Here is a 16909-nt window from a genome sequence, read left to right as displayed (position 1 = left end):
CTTATTTCAAGTGATGATCTTACTTGAACTTGTTTTCGTGTCATGATTCTGCTTCAAGAACTTCGAGCCATCCAAGGATCCATTGAAGCTAGATCCATTTTTCTCTTTTCCAGTAGCTTTATCCAAGGAACTTAAGGTAGTAATGATGTTCATAACATCATTCGATTCATACATATAAAGCTATCTTATTCGAAGGTTTAAACTTGTAATCACTAGAACATAGTTTAGTTAATTCTAAACTTGTTCGCAAACAAAAGTTAATCCTTCTAACTTGACTTTTAAAATCAACTAAACACATGTTCTATATCTATATGATATGCTAACTTAATGATTTAAAACCTGGAAACACGAAAAACACCGTAAAACCGGATTTACGCCGTCGTAGTAACACCGCGGGCTGTTTTGGGTTAGTTAATTAAAAACTATGATAAACTTTGATTTTAAAGTTGTTATTCTGAGAAAATGATTTTTATTATGAACATGAAACTATATCCAAAAATTATGATTAAACTCAAAGTGGAAGTATGTTTTCTAAAATGGTCATCTAGACGTCGTTCTTTCGACTGAAATGACTACCTTTACAAAAACGACTTGTAACTTATTTTTCCGACTATAAACCTATACTTTTCTGTTTAGATTCATAAAATAGAGTTCAATATGAAACCATAGCAATTTGATTAACTCAAAACGGATTTAAAATGAAGAAGTTATGGGTAAAACAAGATTGGATAATTTTTTCTCATTTTAGCTACGTGAAAATTGGTAACAAATCTATTCCAACCATAACTTAATCAACTTGTATTGTATATTATGTAATCTTGAGATACCATAGACACGTATACAATGTTTCGACCTATCATGTCGACACATCTATATATATTTCGGAACAACCATAGACACTCTATATGTGAATGTTGGAGTTAGCTATACAGGGTTGAGGTTGATTCCAAAATATATATAGTTTGATTTGTGATCAATACTGAGATACGTATACACTGGGTCGTGGATTGATTCAAGATAATATTTATCGATTTATTTCTGTACATCTAACTGTGGACAACTAGTTGTAGGTTACTAACGAGGACAGCTGACTTAATAAACTTAAAACATCAAAATATATTAAAAGTGTTGTAAATATATTTTGAACATACTTTTATATATATGTATATATTGTTATAGGTTCGTGAATCAACCAGTGGCCAAGGCTTACTTCCCGACGAAGTAAAAATCTGTGAAAGTGAGTTATAGTCCCACTTTTAAAATCTAATATTTTTGGGATGAGAATACATGCAGGTTTTATAAATGATTTACAAAATAGACACAAGTACGTGAAACTACATTCTATGGTTGAATTATCGAAATCGAATATGCCCCTTTTTATTAAGTTTGGTAATCTAAGAATTAGGGAACAGACACCCTAATTGACGCGAATCCTAAAGATAGATCTATTGGGCCTAACAAACCCCATCCAAAGTATCGGATGCTTTAGTACTTCGAAATTTATATTATATCCGAAAGGTGTCCCGGAATGATGGGGATATTCTTATATATGCATCTTGTTAATGTCGGTTACCAGGTGTTCACCATATGAATGATTTTTATCTCTATGTATGGGAGGTGTATTGAAATATGAAATCTTGTGGTCTATTGTTACGATTTGATATATATAGGTTAAACCTATAACTCACCAACATTTTTGTTGACGTTTAAAGCATGTTTATTCTCAGGTGAATATTAAGAGCTTCCGCTGTTGCATACTAAAATAAGGACAAGATTTGGAGTCCATGTTTGTATGATATTGTGTAAAAACTGCATTCAAGAAACTGATTTCGATGTAACATATTTGTATTGTAAACCATTATGTAATGGTCGTGTGTAAACAGGATATTTTAGATTATCATTATTTGATAATCTACGTAAAGCTTTTTAAACCTTTATTTATGAAATAAAGGTTATGGTTTGTTTTAAAAATGAATGCAGTCTTTGAAAAACGTCTCATATAGAGGTCAAAACCTCGCAACGAAATCAATTAATATGGAACGTTTTTAATCAATAAGAACGGGACATTTCACGCGAGATGGAGAATGAGCCGTGGGATGGAGAACGAGCCACGAGAGTCATATAAGCCGCGAGATGGAGAACGAGCCGCGAGATGGAGAACGAGCCGCGAGATGGAGAACGAGCCGCGAGATGGAGAACGAGCTGCGAGATGGTGAATGAGCTGCGAGATTTAGAACGAGCCGCGAGAGTCATACAAGTCGCGAGATGGAAAACGAGCCTCGAGATGGAAAGCGAGCCGCGAGATGGAGAGGGAGCTGCGAGATGGAGAACGAGCCGAGAGAGTCATACGAGCCGCGATATGGAGAACGAGCCGGGAGATGGAGAACGACCCGCGAGATGGATAACAAGTCGCAAGATAGAGAATGAGCCGCGAGATGGAGAATGAGCCGCGATATGGAGAACGAGCCGCGAGATGGAGAAAGAGCCGCGATGGTCATACAATTCGCGAGATGGTGAACGAGCTGCGAGATTGAGAGGGAGTCGCGAGATGGAATACGAGCCGTGAGATTAAGGACGAGCTGCGAGATGTAGAACAATCCGCAAGATAGACATCGAGCTGCGTGATCGAGAGCGATCTGCGAGAAGGAGAACCAGCCGCGAGATGGAGAAGTAGCCGCGATTTGGAGAACGAACCACGAGGGTCATACAAGCCGCGAGATGCAAAACGAGCCGCGAAATGAAGAGCGAGCTGCGAGGTGGAGAATGAGCCATGAGATGGAGAACGAGCCTTGAGATGGAGAACGATCCGCAAGAGTCATACATCCTGCGAGAAGGAGAACGAGCCGCAAGAGTCATACAAGTCGCGAGATGGAGAACGAGCTGCGAAAGTAGAATAAGCCACGAGATGGAGAACAAGCCGTGAAAGTAGAACGAGCCGCGAGATGGAGAGTGAGCTGCGAGATGGAGAACGAGTCGAGAGATGGAGAGCGAGCCGCGAGATAGAAAGCGAGCCGCGAGATGGAGAACGAGCTGCGAGATTCATACGAACCGCGAGATGGAGAACAAGCCGTGAGAATGAGAACGAGTCGCGAGAGTCATACAAGCCGCGAGATGGAGAACGAGCCGCGAGAGTCATACAAGCCGCGAGATGGAGAACGAGCCTCGAGATGGAGAAAGAGCCACGAGAGTCATACAAGCCGCGGGATGGAGAATGAGCCGCGAGTGTCATACAAGCTGCGAGAATGAGAACGAGCCGCGAGAGTCATACAATCTGCGAGATGGAGAACGAGCCTCGAAATAATGAACGAGCCGCGAGAGTTATACAAGCCGTGAGATGGAGAACGAGCCTCGAGATGGAGAACGAGCCGCAAGATGGAGAGCGAGCCGCGAGATGGAGAACGAGCCGCGAGATGGAGAATGAGTTGTGAGATGGAGAACGGGCCGCGTGAGTCATACAAGCCGAGAGATGGAGAGCGAGCCGCGAGATGGAGAGCGAGCCGCGAGATGGAGAACGATGGAGCATATTAATGAATACTTTAAAGTATGAGTTGAGAGAGAAAGAATAGAAGGTGTGAGTTGTAAGGAAATGAAGGGGGTGGATTTATAGTAAAATATCCGACAGAGCAATCAAAATAGATGATCGCATTCAAAGCGGATCCTAATTCCCTTGATTACCGAAGAATCAAATCTTATTACGAAGATTTTCTCCAAATCTCTTGAACTTGGAAATTAATCCTATCTACGTCAAGAGATATGACGAATCTATACCTACTCATTTCACTCTTTTGTGGTAGCTTCACTCGTACTCTTCACATAAACACATTGTCTTATCCATATTACTTAATGATAATAAAACTCTAATTTCTAACTCATAAGAGTCATGAAAACATACTTATTGTCAGTCATGACCATCCCAATCAAATTTCGGGATGAAATTTCTTTAACGGGTAGGTACTGTGACAACCCGGAAATTTCCGACCAAATTTAAACCTGATCTTTATATGTTTCCGACACGATAAGCAAAGTCTGTAATGTTGAAATCTCAAAAAAAAAAAAACTTTGAACTTTGTTCATGTATTCATTTACCCATCGACTGCTCTTGATGATTCACGAACAATTATGTGTAAAACGACCCGGATTTTTCCGTTAATATATATGAGATTAATATTTACACAATTAAATGTTTCCAACATGTTAAGCAATAAAACTTGTTAAGACTTGATTAATTGAAACTGAATTTATGTAAACGTTCGACCACCTTTTTATTCTTACGATTCACGAACGTCATAACTTGTATTAATTATATATATATATGTATATATATATAGATTTAACTTGAAAATATGATAATTAAATATCTCATTAAGTATATTAACAAAGTATTATATATATATATATATTTTCATACTACTAATTTAAAGAGTTTTTGAACAATATATATGTTACTATTTAAATGACGTAATTAACTTATGTTAAAATGTATTTACATATAAATTATTACGAGTGTAAATACATCCTTACAAGTATTAAATACACTTTATTATATACCAATACATATAAAGGATAGCTATACTCGTATTTTCGTTCAATTTCATCAAGAATTCTACTCGCATTCATACGGTATTTTTACCCGTATTATACACAGCTTCTAGAAGTATTTACTATTGGTATATACCAATAGAAATCTGCAATTATTTGTGTATTATGTCATCCATAACCTAATCAATTTAATATGTCATCCATGACTTAATACATTTTAACTTATCTTAGATATTTTCACTAAAAACCAAATTTTCAAGCCTATAAATAAGCACCATTTCTAACTCATTTTTACACATTCATTTTCCAAATTTTACTTCCAATTTTCACACACACTTGCAAGAACTCTCTCAAGTTTTATTCTACTACTTCTTTTCAGCAACTTTACATTCTAAACTTGAGGTAAAAACTCAACTTCAACTCTTGTTCAATTCATATGTTTATAGCTATCTATATAAGAGTTTATAAACTAGAACATAGTTTAGTTGATTCTAAACTTGTTTGAAGAACTAATATAATCTTTCTAAATTAACTCTAATAACACTTATTTATATGTATTATGATGTTATATTAAGTTAATATAAGAACTTATAACTTGTACATATGAAGAACACCTTGAAACTTAACATATATCGTTTAATCTCCATTCGGTAAAAAGCGGGCTGTTTTGGATTGGGAATTAAAACCCTATCTTAGACTTTGAGTTCGAGGCTAAAACTTTTAAATATGTTAATATATGTAAATAAGACTTCTATTATTTTTTTCATGATTTTAGACAAAGTGGAAGTATTTTATCAAAAATCATATATTGGGTGGGTGCCGGGATTCTTCTAAATCTGTCCACCGGCACAAAAAGAGGGTAAAACTCTGAATATTAAAACATGGGCTGAACTTTTCGAATTGTTTTTGAAAAATTAACTTCTTAAGGAATCCATAGCAATTTGATTCACTTTAAACGGAGTTGTAATGAATATTTGGCGAGCAAAACAAAATCTGCTAAAATTAACGTTGTATGGACGAAATTTATATTGTAAAAACTATATTAACCATATCCTTGCTAACTTTTCCGATATCCTATATATATTTGGATATGTTATCATTAGTATAACAAAATATTATAATCTTAGTTAATTCCGAGATTGTATATATATATAATAATCTTGGTACATTCCATGACAATAAGTATACAATACGTTTTGATAAATCCTAAGACAATAAGTATACAATACATTTTGATAAATTCTAAGACAATACGTATACAATACTTCTCTGGGTTGATGCAAAGACAATACGTATACAATACGTCGTGGGGTAAATCTAAGATTATATATATACCGATTATTGGACTGTTGGACATTTCGGACTATTTTGGACTACTAACAAAGGACTACTAATATAAAAATGTTAAAAATTAATATATAAGTATTCTATGAACTTGTTTTATTTTATTCACATTTTGTATTATTATCTGAATCATTATTATTGTTATAGGTTCGTGAATCCAAGGACTACGGCCATATTTTTAATAAGCTAAAAACTTATTATTAATATACTTTTACTACCGTGAGTATATAGTCCCATTTTTAAACTCTACAAATATTTTGGGATGAGAATACATGCATTTTATGTTTTACGCTACGGACACAAGTACTTAAAATATATTCTACGTTGAGTTGCACCACCTTGCATATCTTCCCTTATAGCTTGGTAACTAATATTTACATGTTGTAAGAACATGTAAGCGCGAATCCTATTGATAGATCTATCGGGTTTGACAACCCCAACCGGGCTAGTCGCTCTAGTATCGTAAACGGTTGCATAATACTTCGTTTTTACTACACTTGGTACAGTGTAGGGAGATTTCATAATAAAGGGAATATGCTACATTTATGGTTAAGTATGGTTACCGAAGCGCTCAACAACTTATAGAATTCTTTTATACACTTGCAAGTGTACGTATATTTATAACTATGAAATCTTGTGGTCTATATTTATATCGATGCTAAACTTATATATCTCACCGACTTTTGTGTTGACTATTTAAGCATGTTTATTCTCAGGTCCTTAAGAAAGTCTTCCGCTGTTGCATTATCTTAGCAAGCTGTGCATGGAGTCTCATGCTTTTGTTTAAATGAAGTGTTGCATTCAAGAAAACCTTTGTCATGTATTATATTCGACAGTTATGTCATGTATGTAGTATTTGGTAACCGATGTATCATGGGGATTATTTCTTAAATAATCGCCCATTTGTTTAAAACATGCATTATGTATAATAATGGTGTGCTTTTTATGAAACGAATGCAATATTTTTCTAAAACGTATTATATAGAGGTCAAATACCTCCCAATGGGACTAATGAGTAACGTACTGCGTTTACAGTAAAATGAACGGGTTGTTTCAGTTGGTATCAGAGCGGTGGTCTTAGAGAACCAGATCTTGCATTAGTGTGTCTAACTGATAGTTGTTAGGATGCATTAGTGAGTCTGGACTTCGGCAATGTCTACATGTCAAAAGTTTTGCTTATCATTTCTTGTCGGAAATTACATGTTTATCATCTTAAATCTTGACGTGTCTTACTGCAATTATTGCATAGATAGTGTATAGACAAAATTGATATCTTAGTATATCTGCTAAATCATATCTTAGCGTATCTGTTACTGTAAACTTTGCCTGACATATTCTGTAAATTCCTCCGTAATCTACGAAATCTTTTGTTCTATATACATAGATATTCTATGTAATTAGAATACCATCCGATAGCCGGAAATCATTTCATATCGAAAAATCCTTTATTCAATCGTACAAAATGGAACTCGCCACTAGTTCAAGTCCCTCGGATTCCGATATGCAGTTTCACTCGAGCTCTGAAACCAGTGTGACTGGAATGGATCAACCAATTCGCCATCATCTATTCTGGATGAATTAGGGATGGGTTCACAGTCTACTTAATCATTGGAGATAAGAAGAAGGTGATCCCTTCCATCCACCACATTTCCCTCTTGGCGAAGAACCTGAAGCACTTACCGGCGAACCTGTCTGAAACACCATTTTCTCTCTCATTTCCAGAGTATCTCGTCACGATTATATACTATCTCACATTCTAGATCTTATTCATTCGCTCGTCCTAATCGACAATCATCCCGGTGTAATAGAAGAAGTCAACGAACTTCGCACTGGGATAGTGGCTTTGGAGAATATGGTGCAAAGGTTACAAGCACCAACAGCATCACCAGCATCAACAGTACCACCATTAGCAACATCAACAGTACCATTACCACCATCAACAACAACATCCGAATCCCACACCTGAACGTCACAATCTGTACCTCGAGCACCAACGTCATACGCACCATAGATACCAAGGAGTACTAATAAAAATCAACGATGAAGTATTGATTCATAACTTCATTGGAGAAAAATTCTGCGGCGATTATGTAATCTCTAAAGTCTTAGAGATTATCTATTCCAGCCTTAACCATAAATCAGATGAGTGGACCGAAATGATGGAAGAAAGAGTAGAAACCCTGACAAGAATGGTGCATGGTTTACAAGCTATACTTGTTATACAAGCACCACCGGTAGTACCACCACATCACCATCAGTATCACCAACACCGGCAAAACCTGTAGCACTACGAGCTCCACCAATTCCATAATCATCAACATCATCACAAATCAACAACGCGCATATTGTATCAACGAGTTATGAAGTATTAACTCATTCCCCCGGAAGAAATTATATGCATATTTATATATATATATATATATATATATATATATATATATATATATATATATATATATATATATATATATATATATATGAATTTTTAGATCAAAATATATCTTTTCGTACTAAGCTATTATGTATGAATAAAATAAGAGTAGATACTACTCGGTTAAATTCATATTACTAATATGCTATGATGTACATCCTTCCTTAAGAACTTAACCATCGTTAACTACGACCTCTGTTTCGACTCCATGAATTCCGTTTCATAATAAACTAAGTGTATTATTCAATTACATGTTTGATTTTACACTTAGATATACTTGAAGCTTTCTAGAAAACATCATTCATATCTTACGAAGTTCGCAAGAATTAACAAGCATCAACAACCGTCACCAAGGAATGTCAATAAGAATAAATAATGAAGTATTGATTACAATAGTGAAATACTCCACGAAGATTATGTAATCTCTATTGTTTTAGAGATTATTCATTTATAATTCCAGTAGAAAATCAAATGAGCTTAATTTAATATTAACTCATCAAATCTGTATTACATCTGAAGAAAATATACATATATTTTCATAAAGACTGTAATAAAAATTCTCTTGTACCAAAACATTACTTGTGAAACTTTTAACGGGTAGGTAATACCCGAGAGATATATAAATTCACAATTAATATATTGCATTCTTCGAATCTGATTCAGCAATCATCAACTATACTCACTACTTTCACAACGATATACATTCTTTCATAGAAATCAAAACAGCCGTTCTCATCCAAATTCAATTTCATATTCTAATTTTGACAGATCAGAATCCAAGTCAAGACTCAACGGGAGACATCATTCTTAAATCTCTACATCTTTCAAAGCTATACTTTGACTTCAAAACTGTGCTAAAACATCACTTCTATTCATTAAACCCATAAAACAACTTTTGTGTTAATCAAAAATTCATTGCAATCTACATTCAAACCCTTCATGATTCTTGAAAACACCTCAATTAAGAAACAATCGAGATGATGATCCAACCACATGTTATCCACAATCATGCATCTAGAAAACTCCCAGTTTAACACAAATCCGTGAGCCATTAGCGTTGTTGTTGACGAAAATAACCTTGCAATTCCTTTTCAAAGTAGCCAGTTTTGTCACGGCTTCAGCAAGTCAACTTCGACTTTTCAATAGGATTAGCCGTATTATAACCTCAAGATATACATTGCCCTTTCGCTATCGTTACCGGAGCACCTTTTATATTCCACTATATTATCAGCAGATGTACCAGCAACTTCGACTTTAGTCTCTCTAAAAAATATCTATATTATTCATGAAACCCCATCATGTACTCACCTACATCCTGTAACAATAATTGCCATACCAATTACTGGGAATCATCAATCATCAATCTCGAATCTCGCAGCGTTTTCACTTCAATTATATGTATACATATAATGTGAAACTCCTGGAAATTTTGATCTTCAATTCTGAATTTTTGAAAAGCACCTAGTATACGAATCAATACCCTGAATTTTGAAAAAGCTGAATGAAGCAGCAGAAACTGTAGACAACCGTAACAGTCAAAAGTTTGATGATAAAGAATAGTGTGTTGGCAAAGCTCAGAAAAAGAGAAGGTTTGGAATTGGAAAACGGATTGAGCAAATCATGAAGGAGGTTGTGGACAAATCACAAAGACTAAATATGCCTTCAAAGAATCCAAATGATTCAGTGTCTGCTGAAGTCTTTAGCGAATACCTTGCTCCTTACTCTCAACTCTTGCGGACAATATTCTTCATCATCCTCTGATCTTAGATATTCTAAGATATCATCATATCTTTTATTATAAATATCTTCGATGTTTCTGACGATATCTTCATAACTATTGTTATCCGAAATCATTTACCTCTTCGCGCTATCTGTATTACATCATAAAAAAACTATTTTAGTTTCTACATTATGAAACCTTCGAGTTTAAAATATGAATGTTTTTGAAGTAGTGTTGGGAACTGAAACATGAGTTAGTATAATATAATGACACCTGATCAACGTGATTATATTACAGTAAGTCATGCTGAGTTTCTAAATGGAATGTGATGATTCACAGATCATAACGTCTTCATGTGCCATGTTACACGACTCTTACATTCTATTTAACCTCTAAAAAATATCAAGAAAATATTTTCTTGATGATTCGGTATTTTTCGGATATTCTGGTAATTTGACAAATCAAATCGTGCTACTACCTTTCCTTTCTACTTTGTATATTATGATAATTCAAAACTCCATACCTACGAATTCTGGACCATTACTTGCGAAAAGAAAACAAAAGCATGAAGCTCCGAAATATAAAGGGGGTATAAATCGCAGCAAACAAAAAAGACCATTAACGGTAGATGTCAATGATTATGGAAAAACAGGAGCAGGGACTCCGAAAAATAAGGAAAGATATAAGGCCCGACGACAATACATAAATTACAAACCGTGTATATCAAAATGTATTGCAACGAAAAGACACGGGAGAACTAAAAACACTATAAAACCAAGAGTATAGTAGAAGTGAATAGATTCTTCCGGCGGCAGATAAAAAAAAAGAAAAAAGACGGATATAAAAGTTAGGAGTATATCACGGATTAGAACCAGATGGAGCATATTGACGAATACTTCAAAGTATGAGTTGAGAGAGAAAGAATAGAAGGTGTGAGTTGTAAGGAAACGAAGGGGGTGGATTTATAGTAAAATATCCGACAGAGCAATCAAAATAGATGATCGCATTTAAAGCGGATCCTAATTCCCTTGATTACCGAAGAATCAAATCTTATTACGAAGATTTTCTCCAAATCTCTTGAACTTGGAAATCAATCCTATCTACGTCAAGAGATATGACGAATCTACACCTACTCATTTCACTCTTTTGTGGTAGCTTCACTCGTACTCTTCACATAAACACATTGTCTTATCCATATTACTTAATGACAATAAAACTCTAATTTCCAACTCATAAGAGTCATGAAAACATACTTATTGTCAGTCATGACCATCCCAATCAAATTTCGAGACGAAATTTCTTTAACGGGTAGGTACTGTGACAACCCGGAAATTTCCGACCAAATTTAAAGCTGATCTTTATATGTTTCTGACACGATAAGCAAAATCTGTAATGTTGAAATCTCAAAAAAACTTTGAACTGTGTTCATGTATTCATTTACCCATCGACTACTCTTGACGATTCACGAACAATTATGTGTAAAACGACCCGGATTTTTTCGTTAATATATATGAGATTAATATTTACACAATTAAATGTTTCCAATATGTTAAGCAATAAAACTTGTTAAGACTTGATTAATTGAAACAGAATTTATGTAAACGTTTGACCACCCTTTTATTCTTACTATTCACGAACGTCATAACTTGTATTAATTATATATATATATATATATATATATATATATATATATATATATATATATATATATGTATATATATATATATATATATATGTATATATATATATATATATATATATCTATATATATATATATGTATATATATATATGTATATATGTATATATATATATATATATATATATATGTATATATATATAAATATATGTATATATATATATATATGTATATATATATATATATGTATATATATATATATATATATATATATATATATATATATATATATATATATATATATATATATATATATATATATGTATATATATAGATTTAACTTGAAAATATGATAATTAAATATCTCATTAAGTATATTAACAAAGTATTATATATATATTTTCATACTACTAATTTAAAGAGTTTTTGAATAATATATATGTTACTATTTAAACGACGTAATTAACTTATGTTAAAATGTATTTACATATAAAGTATTACGAGTGTAAATACATCCTTACAAGTATTAAATACACTTTATAATAAACCAATACATATAAAGGATAGCTATACTCGTATTTTCGTTCAATTTCCTCAAGAATTCTACTCGCATTCATACGGTATTTTTACCCGTATTATACACTGCTTCTAGAAGTATTTACTATTGGTATATACCAATAGAAATCTGCAATTATTTGTGTATTATGTCATCCATGACCTTATCAATTAAATATGTCATCCATGACTTAATACATTTTAACTTATCTTAGATATTTTCACTAAAAACCAAATTTTCAAGCCTATAAATAAGCACCATTTCTAACTCATTTTTACACATTCATTTTCCAAATTTTACTTCCAATTTTCACACACACTTGCAAAAACTCTCTCAAGTTTTGTTCTACTACTTCTTTCCAGCAACTTTACATTCTAAACTTGAGGTAAAAACTCTACTTCAACTCTTGTTCAATTCATATGTTTATAGCTATCTATATAAGAGTTTATAAACTAGAACATAGTTTAGTTGATTCTAAACTTGTTTGAAGAACTAATCTAATCTTTCTAAATTAACTCTAATAACACTTATTTATATGTATTATGATGTTATATTAAGTTAATATAAGAACTTATAACTTGTACGTATGAAGAACACCTTGAAACTTAACATATATCGTTTAATCTCCATTCGGTAAAAAGCGGGCTGTTTTGGATTGGGAATTAAAAACCTATCTTAGACTTTGAGTTCAAGGCTAAGACTTTGGAAATATGTTAATATATGTAAATAAGACTTCCAGTATTTTTTTCATGATTTTAGACAAAGTGGAGGTATTTTATCAAATATCATATATTGGGTGGGTGCCGGGATTCTTCTAAATCTGTCCACCGGCACAAAAAGAGGGTAAAACTCTGAATATTAAAACATGGGCTGAACTTTTCGAATTGTTTTTGAAAAATTAACTTCTTAAGGAATCCATATCAATTTGATTCACTTTAAACGGAGTTGTAATGAATATTTGGCGAGCAAAACAAAATCTGCTAAAATTAACGTTGTATGGACGAAATTTATATTGTAAAAACTATATTAACCATATCTTTGCTAACTTTTCCTATATCCTATATATATTTGGATATGTTATCATTAGTATAACAAAATATTATAATCTTAGTTAATTCCGAGATTGTATATATATATATATATATATATATATATATATATATATATATATATATATATATATATATATATATATATATATATAATAATCTTGGTACATTCCATGACAATAAATATACAATACGTTTTGATAAATCCTAAGACAATAAGTATACAATATGTTTTGATAAATTCTAAGACAATACATATACAATACATCTCTGGGTTGATGCAAAGACAATACATATACAATACGTCGTGGGGTAAATCTAAGATTATATATATACCGATTATTGGACTGTTGGACATTTCGAACTATTTTGGACTACTAACAAAGGACTACAAACATAAAAATGTTAAAAATTAATATATAAGTATTCTATGAACTTGTTTTATTTTACTCACATGTCGTATTATTATCTGAATCATTATTATTGTTATAGGTTCGTGAATCCAAGGACGACGGCCATATTTTTAATAAGCTGAAAACTTATTATTAATATACTTTTACTACCGTGAGTATATAGTCCCATTTTTAAACTCTACAAATTTTTTGGGATGAGAATACATGCATTTTATGTTTTACGCTATGGACACAAGTACTTAAAATATATTCTACGTTGAGTTGTACCACCTTGCATATCTTCCCTAATAGATTGGTAACTAATATTTACATGTTGTAAGAACATGTAAGCGCGAATCCTATTGATAGATCTATCGGGTTTGACAACCCCAACCGGGCTAGTCACTCCAGTATCGTAAACGGTTTCATAATACTTCGGTTTTACTACACTTGGTATAGTGTAGGGAGATTTCATAATAAAAGGAATATGCTACATTTATGGTTAAGTATGGTTACCGAAGCGCTCAACAACTTATAGAATTCTTTTATACACTTGCGAGTGTACATATATTTATAACTATGAAATCTTGTGGTCTATATTTATATCGATGTTAAACCTATATATCTCACCAACCTTTGTGTTGACTGTTTAAGCATGTTTATTCTCAGGTCCTTATGAAAGTCTTCCGCTGTTGCATTATCTGAGCAAGCTGTGCATTGAGTCTCATGCTTTTGTTTAAATGAAGTGTTGCATTCAATAAAACCTTTGTCATGTATTATATTCGATAGTTATGTCATGTGTGTAGTATTTGGTAACCGATGTATCATGGGGATTATTTCTTAAATAATCGCCCATTTGTTTAAAACATGCATTATGTATAATAATGGTGTGCTTTTTATGAAACGAATGCAATATTTTTCTAAAACGTATCATATAGAGGTCAAATACCTCGCAATGGGACTAATGAGTAACGTACTACATTTACAGTAATATGGACGGGTTGTTTCGGATATGGAGAACGAGCCGCGAGAGTCATACAAGCCGCGAGATGGAGAATGAGCCGCGAGATGGAGAATGAGCTGCGGGATGGAGAACGAGCCGCGAGAGTCATACAAGCTGTGAGATGGAGAACGAGCCGTGAGATGGATAACGAGCCACGAGATGGAGAACGAGCCGCGATTTGGAGAAAGAGCCGCGAGATGGAGAACGAGCCGCGAGATGGTGAATGAGCTGTGAGATGGAGAACGAGCCGCGAGAGTCATACAAACCGCGAGATGGAGAACGAGCCGCGAGATGGAGAGCGAGTCGGGAGATGGAGAACGAGCCGCGAGATGGAGAATGAGCCACGAGAGTCATACGAGCTGTGAGATGGAGAACGAGCCGCGAGAGTCATACAATCCATGAGATGGAGAACGAGCCGTGAGATGGAGAAACAGCCGCGAGATGGAGAACGAGCCGCGAGATGGAGAAAGAGCCGCGAGGGTCATACAAGTCGCGAGATGGAGAACGAGCCGTGAGATGAAGAACGAGCCGCGAGATGGAGAACGAGCTGCGAGAGTCGTACAAGTAGCGAGATGGAGAACGAGTCACGAAATGGAGAACGAGCGAACGAGCTGAGAGGTTCATACAAGTCGCGAGATGGAGAACGAGCCGGAAGATGGAGAAGGAACCGCGATATGGAGAACGAGTCGTAAGATGGAGAACGAGCTGCAATATGGAGAACGTGCCGCAAGAGTCATACAATCCACGAGATAGAGAACGAGCCGCGAGATGGAGAAAGAGCCGTGTGATGATGAACGAGCTGCGAGATGGAGAACGAGTCACGAAATGGAGAACGAGCGAACGAGCTGCGAGATTCATACAAGTCGCGAGATGGAGAACGAGCCGGAAGATGGAGAAGGAGTCGAGATATGGAGAACGAGTCGTAAGATGGAGAACGAGCTGCAATATGGAGAACGTGCCGCAAGAGTCATACAATCCACGAGATGGAGAACGAGCCGCGAGATGGAGAAAGAGCCGTGTGATGATGAACGAGCTGCGAGATGGAGAACGAGCTACGAAATTATACAAGCCGCGATATGGAAAACGGGCTGCGAGAGTCATACAAGACGTAAGATAGAGAACGAGCCGTGAGATGGAGAACAATCCGTAAGAGTCATATAAGCCGCGAGATGAAGAATGAGCCGTGAGATGGTGTCATAACCCGTCCTTAATCATAAGAACGTGTTAGATAACGTATGATTTCATTGCGAGGTATTGACCTCTATATGCGACATTTTTAAAAGAAAACTGCATATATTATACATTACAAACCATGATCCTTATTTTTGATACAAGCTTTGGACAAAATAAAGATGATTATCGTTTAGCGATAATCTTAGACTTACAAACTTTACATGTGATGATAACAATACGATTTCTAGCATATTTTACATTACAAATCCTCCGATATGCAGTTTTATTTTTGACACAAATATGCATACTCAAGATCTTGTTTAAATTCAACATGTTGCAGCGGAAGCTTCTAATTATCACCTGAGAATAGACATGTTTAAAACGTCAACATAAAGTTGGTGAGATATAGGTTTAATTCCGGCAGCAATATATATATAGACCACAAGATTTCACATATAAACATTTTAATAAAAATATTCTAAGTGGTTGAGCACTTGGTAACCATACTTAACATTTAATCACGTCGCATATTCCCTTTATTATGAAATCATACTACACCGTACCAAGTGTAGTCACGAAACGAAGTACTGTGCAACCGTTGAATACTGGTCGTCCAGTCCGGTTGGGGTTGTCAGGCCCGATAGATCTATCAACAGGATTCGCGTTTACAATACCGCTGTAAATAACAGTTACCAAGCTACAGGGAAGTATGCCAGTGGTACAACTCAACGTAGAATATATTTTTCAGTTACTTGTGTCCATAACGTAAAACATAAAATACATGTATTCTCATCCCGAAATACTTAGAGTTTAAAAGTGGGACTATATACTCACTTTCGCCTTGAAGATATATATAATTTGACTTGGTCTCCGGTTGATATCACGAACCTATCCATATATAATATATCAATACCTTTTCTTTTTAAACAAACGTCACATATATATACTTGTTATACTTTTAATACTTTGAATAATTCCTTAGTCCGTAGTTAGCAGTTCGTTGTTAGTAATTCAATTTTAATGGTTCATTTTTAGATGTTTAATATACCCGCAATGAAATAAATA

This window comes from Rutidosis leptorrhynchoides, chromosome 2 (genome assembly GCF_046630445.1).
Source record: "Rutidosis leptorrhynchoides isolate AG116_Rl617_1_P2 chromosome 2, CSIRO_AGI_Rlap_v1, whole genome shotgun sequence".
Taxonomy (NCBI): Eukaryota; Viridiplantae; Streptophyta; class Magnoliopsida; order Asterales; family Asteraceae; genus Rutidosis; species Rutidosis leptorrhynchoides.
Note: the sequence above shows the minus strand (reverse complement) of the source record.